Source organism: Lonchura striata, chromosome 29 (genome assembly GCF_050655825.1).
Source record: "Lonchura striata isolate lonStrDom1 chromosome 29, ASM5065582v1, whole genome shotgun sequence".
Taxonomy (NCBI): Eukaryota; Metazoa; Chordata; class Aves; order Passeriformes; family Estrildidae; genus Lonchura; species Lonchura striata.
Genome location: NC_140731.1, coordinates 68,853 through 77,530, shown reverse-complemented (window position 1 = coordinate 77,530; position 8,678 = coordinate 68,853). Strand labels below are relative to the sequence as shown.

General features: G+C 53.6%; 1 long non-coding RNA gene across 2 annotated transcripts; it reads left to right on the top strand.

The window, feature by feature from the left end:
- The first annotated feature begins 1,213 nt into the window (after nt 1–1,213).
- On the top strand, nt 1,214–7,429 carry LOC146764995 (uncharacterized). 2 transcript variants are annotated; one of them, XR_014950388.1, is made up of 5 exons: nt 1,214–2,765; nt 3,724–5,059; nt 5,228–5,328; nt 5,510–5,559; nt 6,725–7,429. It is a non-coding gene; the product is annotated as an uncharacterized LOC146764995 (long non-coding RNA). The 2 variants fall into 2 exon arrangements; XR_014950387.1 differs by having other exon boundaries at nt 1,214–5,059.
- Nucleotides 7,430–8,678: the final 1,249 nt, after the last annotated feature.

The window sequence follows — 8,678 nt, the reverse complement described above, 5'->3', positions numbered from 1 at the left end:
TCTACCCAGGCCGCTGATCAAACAGCCGCAGTGCAAGAACATAATCTGTTAGATAACTAGCGATAAACTGCCTTGAGACTGAACAGCTAAAGCCTGCGGAGTTTTTCTTTGGAAGCACGGGTTGGAGGAATTTCACCACATGAGACCCCAGAGAAAGGCTGGGGTTCTCACAAACCCCAAATTCCTCCTGGGACCCCCCACAAACTCCCAGAAGTCCCCAAAATTCCCGTCAGAACCCCAAACCCTCCCCAGGACACACAAAATTCCACTCGGGACCCCCAAAATTCCTCCCAAAAAACCCCCAAGACCCCTAAAATTCTCCCCAGGACACCACAAGCCCCCCTGGGACACCCCAAATTCCCATCAGGGTCCCTGAAATTCCTCCTGGGAGACCCAAAACCCCACTGAGACCCCCAAAATTCTCTTCGGGACCCCAAACCCCCCCCCGGGAGCCCCAAAATTCCCATCAGGGTCCCCGAAATTCTTTCTGGGACCCCCCAAAAACTTCGTGAGACCTCAAAATTCCCTTCAGGACCCCAAACCCACCCCCAGGACCCTCAAAATTCTGGTCGGGACCCACAAAATTCCTCCCAAAACCCCCCTGAGACCATCAAAATTCCCTTTGGGACCCCAAAACCCCTCCCGGAACGCCCAAACTTCCATTTGGGACCCCAAAAACCCCCCTGGGACCTCCAAAATTCCCATCAGGGTCCTCGAAATTCCTCCTAAAACCCCCCAAAACTCCTTGAGACCCCAAAATTCCCTTCAGGACCCCTAAATTCCTCCTGGGACCCCCCAAAACCCCCTGAGACCCCCAAAATCCACTTGAGGACCCCAAACCCCCCCCAGGACCCACAAAATTCTACTTGGGACCCCCAAAATTCCTCCCCAAGACCCCCTGAGACCCCCAAAATTCTCTCCAGGACATCACAAGGCCCCCTGGGACACCCAAAAACCTCTCCAGGACCCCAAAATCCCCCCTGGGACTTCCAAAATTCCCTTTGGGACCCCAAAACCCCCCCTGGGACCCCCAAATTTCCCTTCAGGACCTCAAAATTCCTACTGGAACCCCCAAAAAACTCCCAGAAACCCCCAAAATTCCCTTCAGAACCCCAAACCCTCCCCAGGACCCACAAAATTCCACTCGGGACCCCCAAAATTCCACCCAAAAACCCCCTGAGACCCTCAAAATTTTCCCCAGGACTCCAAAACTCCCCCTGGGTTGGCCAAAATTCCCTTTGGGACTCCAAAACCCCCGCTGGGACCCCCAAAATTCCTATCAGGGTCCCTGAAATTCCTCCTGGGACCCCCCAAAACCCCCTGGGACCCCCAAAATTCTACTTCAGGACCCAAACCCTCCCCAGGACCCACAAAATTCTCTTTGGGACCCCAAAATTCCTCCCAAAAACCTCTTGAGATACCCAAAATTCTCCCCAGGACTCCAAAACCCCCCCTGGGACGCCCAAAATTCCCTTCAGGACCCCCAAAACCCCACTGGGACCCCCAAAATTCCCTTCGGGACCCCAAAACACCCCTTGAACCCCCAAAATTCTATTTGTCACCCCAAAACACCTTCTGGGACCTCCAAATTTCTCTTTAGGACCCCTGAAATTCCTCCTGGGACCCCAAAAACTCCCTGAGACCCCCCCAAAAAGCTCTCCAGGACCTCAAAACACCCCCTGGGATCCCCAAAATTCCCATCAGGGTCCCCAAAATTCCTCCTGGGACCCCCCAAAAACTCTCTGAGACCCCCTAAATTCCCTTCATGACTCCCCAAACCCCCCCTTGGGACTCCCAAAATTCCTCCTGGGATGCTGCAAAGACCTTCCAGAGCCCCCCAGGACCCCCCCAATTTTGGGTCCCCCCCCAATTCGGGGTTCCCCCCGATTTTTGGGTCCCCAGGCTGGTGGCTCATGAAGACGACCCCGACTCGGACCCCGAACGCCCCCTGGATTCAGCCCTCCATGTGTCCTTGGTATCAGAGGCTGGAATTGCAGAGTTGCCACTTTACCCCCAGACGTAATTTTTGATGTGGTTGTGCCACTTGAACAGTATTTGAAATCTGTTTGTGCTCTTGCAGCAGCATTTCCGAACCACAATGGAAATTTAGCCCTTCTGCCTGGGGCTGCTCACAGAATCGTGGAATCCCAGAAGGGTTTGGATGGGAAGGCACCTTTATTTAAAGCTCGTCCCGTTCCACCCCTGCCATGGGCAGGGACACCTTCCACCATGCCAGGGTGCTCCAAGCCCTGTCCAGCCTGGCCTTGGACACTTCCAGGGATCCGGGGGCAGCCACAGCTTCTGTGGGCAACCTGTGCTGGACAGCAGCTTTGAAAGGCAGAGTGAAGTACAGCTGTGATTTTTGTGCTGCCCCTAACATTGTATTGCCTGGCAAATGTGCCTTTGGGGTTTTTTGGGGTTTTTTGTTTTTTGGTGGGTTTTTTTTTTTTAGTTTTTTTTGGGTGTTTTTTTTTTTCTTTCTTTTTTTTTGTGACTAAAAAGCTACCTTGTGTTCCTGGAATGTTGCATTCTACCTCTGTTGTTTTCCCAGTAAGTCTGGATCCTCTGCTTACATTTTTTCCTTCGCTTATTAGATGTCGTGGATGTGCTGGCTGTTCTGATGGAGGGCAGTGATGGCTTAGATGAAGGAATTGGGTTCTCTTTAAATGAAGACATGATTATCCAAACATTTCCCTTCAGTGCTGTTGTCCCTGCTGCATGAGCAGCCAGGAATATGCTGTTGTTTCAGTCTGAAAATGGAACAGGTACAGGGGTTTTTTTTATGTTTTATGTGTCATTTCTAGCAGTGGAGTGAAAGCAGCATCACTTCTACCCTCTTGTAATAATTTTTTACCATTTATCATTTTTTACCTTGAGGCATTTTATTATCTTCCCTGCAAGCAGCAGGAGGTGCAGATTCACGGTGCTTTGTGCTCAGGAGGGGCATTGAAGCTCTGTAGGTGCTTCTGCCCTTTTTCCCTGACCCTGAAGAGAAGGGACACTGTCCCTGCATGGACAGTCTTGGTGTGGAAGTAGCTGGCCTCAGTAACAGCGTTTTAAGGGCAGAGCGTGGCGATCAGGAGAGGAAGGTGGTTCCCGTGCCTGTGGGCAGCTCTTCCTGAGAGCAGGGAGAGGGGACTGCCTTGTTAAGTAGGAAGTGGGTGCGTTTCCCAAGGAAAACTTCAGAAATTAAGCTCCAGGGGCAAACACTGTGAGGTTCTACCACCTCCTTGAGGACATCCTTAAAACCACCGGGGCATCAGCAGGGCTTGGAGCAGGACTGGCCAACCCCAGAGCACCTCACGAAGCCCTCTGTGTGTATGTGGCAGTCGAGTAGCACCTGGGGGGGTGCTGAAAGTCCCAGTTCTGAGAGAAAATTCTGTTTAACTCGTACACGTTGGCTGGGTGTGTCCCCCCAGTACAGCTCGGTTCTTCTCTGAGGCGGTGCCTGGCAGGGTCTCTCCCTGTTAAGGGCCGGGCGTGTTTTTGGCACAACACGGTGAAGGTGGATTATTTGCTTAAGCAAGAGCTGATGATGTCTGGAGGGTTTTTCAGGTACCTCAGCGGCCAGGAGCACCTGTCTAGGTCACTAGGAACACTTTTTGATCTCGATCAGTTCTTTTCTGCGTGAGGCTCTGTGGGCTGCTGGCAAGGCCCAAAGTAAGGAAGGTTGCCCCAGTGTCCGTGCTCATGTCAATAGTTTAATTTATTTGGCTTTTCTAGGAGCAGACGTCGTGGAGGACCTTGGTGCTGTTTTCACTGGCCTCCTGCACTCTCCGAGAGAACCCCTTGCTCCCTGCGTGACGTTCCAGCTCTGTGACAAAGCTGATAAGTATCCTCAGCTCTACCAGTTTAACCAATACTATAGGCTCTGGATGCCCAAGCAGTCCCAGGAACCTGTGGTATGGAATCCCTGAAGTCACTGAATTCTTGAGCCAGTATTCCTATAAAATCCTCACAGTTGACAGAGGTAACATTTCCATCAGAAACAGTGTTTTTATTGAGGAGGTAATTCTGCATCTCTTGTTGATCGTGCTGGGGACACACGTTTGCTCCAGGGCTTTTCTCTGATGGCACAAGAGGTCTCTGTGGTGTTTGGGAGGCGATGCCAGGGCTCAGGGCTCATACAGAGACTCCTCACCGGGCACAGCAGAGCCTGGTGTGTGCTGTGGCCTCTGTTTACAGCACCCGGAGTTCCCCCGGGTGGGTGGAGGATCACAGGCCCCTGGGCTGGGTTTTGTGAGTTTTTCTCAGCTCAGCAGTGTGAACACTCCAGATGCCCCTGGGGACACTGCTGGACAGCATCCATCCACTCCCTCCATCCACTCATTTGTACCCAGGAATGTAGGAAACTCTGACTGGGGACGGGCAGTAGTTTTGAAAATCATGCCCTAGCCTTTTTCTCTAGGAACAAACCAAGAGAGTGCCCTGAAAGCACCGGAGGGGCTGCAGGTCCTGAAGGGAACAGAAAGGGCTCCCGGCACCTTTTGCCTCCGTTCTCTGCCATTCCCCAAAAGGCATCGCAGTCCTGGAAGAGGTGTTTGTCATGCAGGCTGCCAAAATGAAGACCTGTAAAATCCTAGCTCTGCCTTTTGTTTAACGTGTTCTTACTTCCTATTTATGTCATCACAGAAAGCAAGGAAAGAATAAATGTGTCTGGTTCCCACTATTGCTCTGTGCAGGCATTTTTAAAGGCTGCTGTAGTTCTATCCTCTTTTTCCACTCCAAGCTTGACTTTTCCCCTCCTTTTTCAAGGTCTGCTGCTTTGGGTGTCCCAGGCAGGGCTGGGTTCCTCGGCAGGGGTCTTAGGAGTTGGTGCAGATTCTGCTTTTTCCGAAGGTGTATCAAAGTGTGCCGGCAAAAGGACTGTTTTCTCCAGGGGAAAGCTTTCTCTCAATGACCATCAATGCATGTATGTGTTTTAATCATGTAACCAGGTGGATTAAGAAAAGCCAACACCTGTAGCAGATTTCTGTTGGATCTGTGTCTGTGAGAAGTGGGCTGTGTGCTGGAGAGGGAGAGACCAAGAGACGCTGTTGGAGAGTGGCAACAGCAGCAGGTGCGAGCTGTTAAGTTGATGAGGAGGAGGGGCGTGTCCTGCCGGGGGGAGGTTATTTAAGGGTGAGGCTTTGCCTCAGCCGGGTTTTGCACAGAGCTGCTGGAGAAGTGGAGTTTGTGGGGGGCTCGCGGGGCTGTCTCCTGGAAGGACGGTGGGCGCTTTGGACAGGGTCCGGGGGATCACCTGGATACACACTTGGATACGTGGAGCATTGCTCAAAGGAGGAGCCCAGGGACAAACCTTTGTGCCGAGAAGCAGCAGCCAAGCAGGTGAGCCGGTGCTGTGCCTTTATAGCGGGGACTTTTCTCCTTTCCCTTTGAAATTTCGTCATCCTGGGGTTGAATTGGAGGGGGCAGTCCTGTGGTCCCACCTTTTAAGGGGTTTGGATTGAGGTAAAATTCTCCCTTTTGCCATCATTTGAGGAAAGCTGCTTCTTTTCTTCTCTTCTAGGGGACACGATTGAAGGGAAGCCTACATTTCTTTTCCCTTGTTAGGGTGAGGTGAGCGCCGGAGCGTGGCATCAGTGTCGGGGCTTCAGAGGAAGGGAGCTGCAGCCGTGGCAGCGCTGGCAGGGCGGGGATCGGGCTGTGCCGCTGCATTCGGGGCGCTTCTTCTGCCCCCGGCCCGGCAGCGAAGGGTCCGGCGCGGAGCCCTGCCGGCAGTGCCGGGGCTGGCCGGGGCGGAAGGGGAGCTGGGCGCGGCTGGGCTGCCGCGGGCCCGCCGGAGCCGCGCCGGTGCGAGCCGTGCGGAGCCGAGCGGAGCTTTGGCCGGGCCGGCGGGCGGGGGAGGCGGCGCGGGCGCCGCGCCGGTGCCGCCGCTCCGTCCGCTCCGGGCGCGGGGCTCGGGCGCCGCCGGGGCCCCCCGGGCCCGGTGCCGGCCCCGCCGGGCCGGGGGCAGCGGGCGGGGGTCTCCTGGCCTGGCGCCACCTCTTCCTGCCGGAGGAGCCGCTTTCCTGCCGGAGCCGCGCTGCGCCCGGGGCCGGGAGCGCGGCTTCGCATCTTCCAGCCTCCCTCGCTGCGGTGTTTCTTTAGGGTCTCATCAATGTGTTTTAAGGATTTTGGGGCTATTTTTAGAGCTCTTCTAGGAATATTTAGAGATATTTTTTAAACGTTCTTTGGGGGTTTTTAGGGGTGTTTTAGGGGCTTTTTAAAGTAGAGTATTTTTATTGTATTTTAAGGGCATTCTGAGGCTATTTTCATGTTTTTGTCGGGGTTTAAAGACATTTTGAAGATGAGGGTTTTTTTAGGGCATTTTTGTGGGTTTTTTAGGGTCTTTTCATGGCATAGAGGCTGAGGGACAGCTTGAGGGTGACAGAGGCTGGGAGCTGAGGGAGGAACAGGGGAGGGGACAGTGGGTGACACAGAGAGATGCTGAGGGGGGCAGGGGCAGCTGGAGGGTGACACAGAGAAGCTGGGGGCTGAGGAGCAGAGGAGAGGGGGCTTGAGGGGCAAAGGGGGGTTCGAGGGTGACAGCCAGAGCCTGAGGGCTGGGGGGCTGAGGGAGGGGTCAGGGGTGAAGGGAGAGGGTCTGAGGGCTGGACAGTCCAGTGGGGATCAGGGCTACAGCGTACAGCTTAGGAGGCAAGTTAGGGTACAGGTGCAGCACCCCTCACCCAGCCCTAACCTCACCCTAAGCAGCCTTTTCCCTTTTCACCCCTAACAACAGCAGCACAGCACAGCAAGCCTGACAGCGAGACCACACCGGAAGCCTCCCAGTGGGACAGGGCAGCGACCCTCGCACCAGGACAACGCCAGAACCCTCAGAGGACAACAGGACCCGCTGCGAAAAGGTAGGGATGACATCTGTGGGCTAGAGGGCAACAGGAAGGGGTTTGGAGGCAGAGCAGGCTTCCTTGAGTGTTTTTTTTTGCAGGGCTATTAGGGGATTTTTGAAGGCTTTCTCTGGCATCTTTTAGAGAATTGTTATACCTTCCTAATGGCTATTTTAGAATTCCTTGGTGTATTTTTAGGGTCAGGATGAGGGCGAGACAGGATGCCCACTGAAAATGTGGAGCATTACTGGAATGCTTTGGGAAGGTGCCAGTGGAGGGCCAGTGGGTAAGGTGCCATGATGCTGGTCTGAAGGTTGTGAATTCTGAGCAAAGCAAAGTGGTTGTGGTTAGGGTTATATGGTGGCAGATTTCCCAAGGAGAAATCAAGCACAGAAAAAATCAAGCCGAAGCTTTGTACTGTCAGATTAAAACAGGTATTCGGCATGAAAAAAAATCCCTGAGTACTTGGGGGTGGGAGATGCAAGATGAGGGAAATCCAGTGAGGATTTGACATTGAGGAAGCAAAAGGAAACGTGGGACCTGAAAACCAAGGGGATCGCAGGGCCCTGCCAATGAATGAGGGATATCTACAAAGTGAAAGCAAATTCAGAAGCCCAGATTCCTGATGTCAGTTTGTAGGGCTCCCTTGGGTGTATCAGGGCAGCACAAGTTTGAGTTGGGGACAACTTCGGTCTGGGCTCCCTCCTTCGATATAAGGATTTTTTGCAGTCAGGACCAGGGGCCACTGGGCACATCCTTTGGCCATTTTCTCTGGAAAAGAAAACTCAGCAGTCCAGGTTCCTAATGTCAGTTTGTAGGGCTCCCTTTGGTCTATCAGGGCAGCACAAGTTTAAGATGGGGAGAATTTCGGTCTGGGCTCCATCCTTCGATATAAGGATTCTATGCAGTCAGGGCCCAGCCCAAGGCCAGGGGCCCCTGGGCACACCCTTTGGCCATTTTCCCTGGGAAAGAAAACTCAGCAGTCCAGGTTCCTGATGTCAGTTTGTAGGGCTCCCTTGGGTCTATCAGGGCAGCACAAGTTTGAGGTGGGGACACCTTCGGTCTGCGCTCCGTCCTTCGATATAAGGATTTATTGCAGTCAGGGCCAGGGGCCCCTGGGCACATCCTTTTTCCATTTTCCCTGGGAAAGAAAACTCAGCAGTCCAGGTTCCTGATGTCAGTTTGTAGGGCTCCCTTGGGTCTATCAGGGCAGCACAAGTTTGAGGTGGGGACAACTTCGGTGTGGGGTCCATCCTTCGATATAAGGATTTTTTGCAGTCAGGGCCAGGGGCCCCTGGGCACATCCTTTTCCCATTTTCCCTGGGAAAGAAAACTCAGCAGTCCAGGTTCCTGATGTCAGTTTGTAGGGCTCCCTTGGGTCTATCAGGGCAGCAGAAGTTTGAGGTGGGGACAACTTTGGTCTGGGCTCCATCCTTCGATATAAGGATTCTTTGCAGTCCGGTCCCAGCCCAGCGCCAGGGGCCCCTGGGCACATCCTTTTTCCATTTTCCCTGGGAAAGAAAACTCAGCAGTCCAGGTTCCTGATGTCAGTTTGTAGGGCTCCCTTGGGTCTATCAGGGCAGCACAAGTTTGAGGTGGGGACAACTTCGGTGTGGGGTCCATCCTTCGATATAAGGATTTTTTGCAGTCAGGGCCAGGGGCCCCTGGGCACATCCTTTTTCCATTTTCCCTGGGAAAGAAAACTCAGCAGTCCAGGTTCCTGATGTCAGTTTGTAGGGCTCCCTTGGGTCTATCAGGGCAGCACAAGTTTGAGGTGGGGACAACTTCGGTGTGGGGTCCATCCTTCGATATAAGGATTCTTTGCAGTGAGGCCCCAGCCCAGCGCCA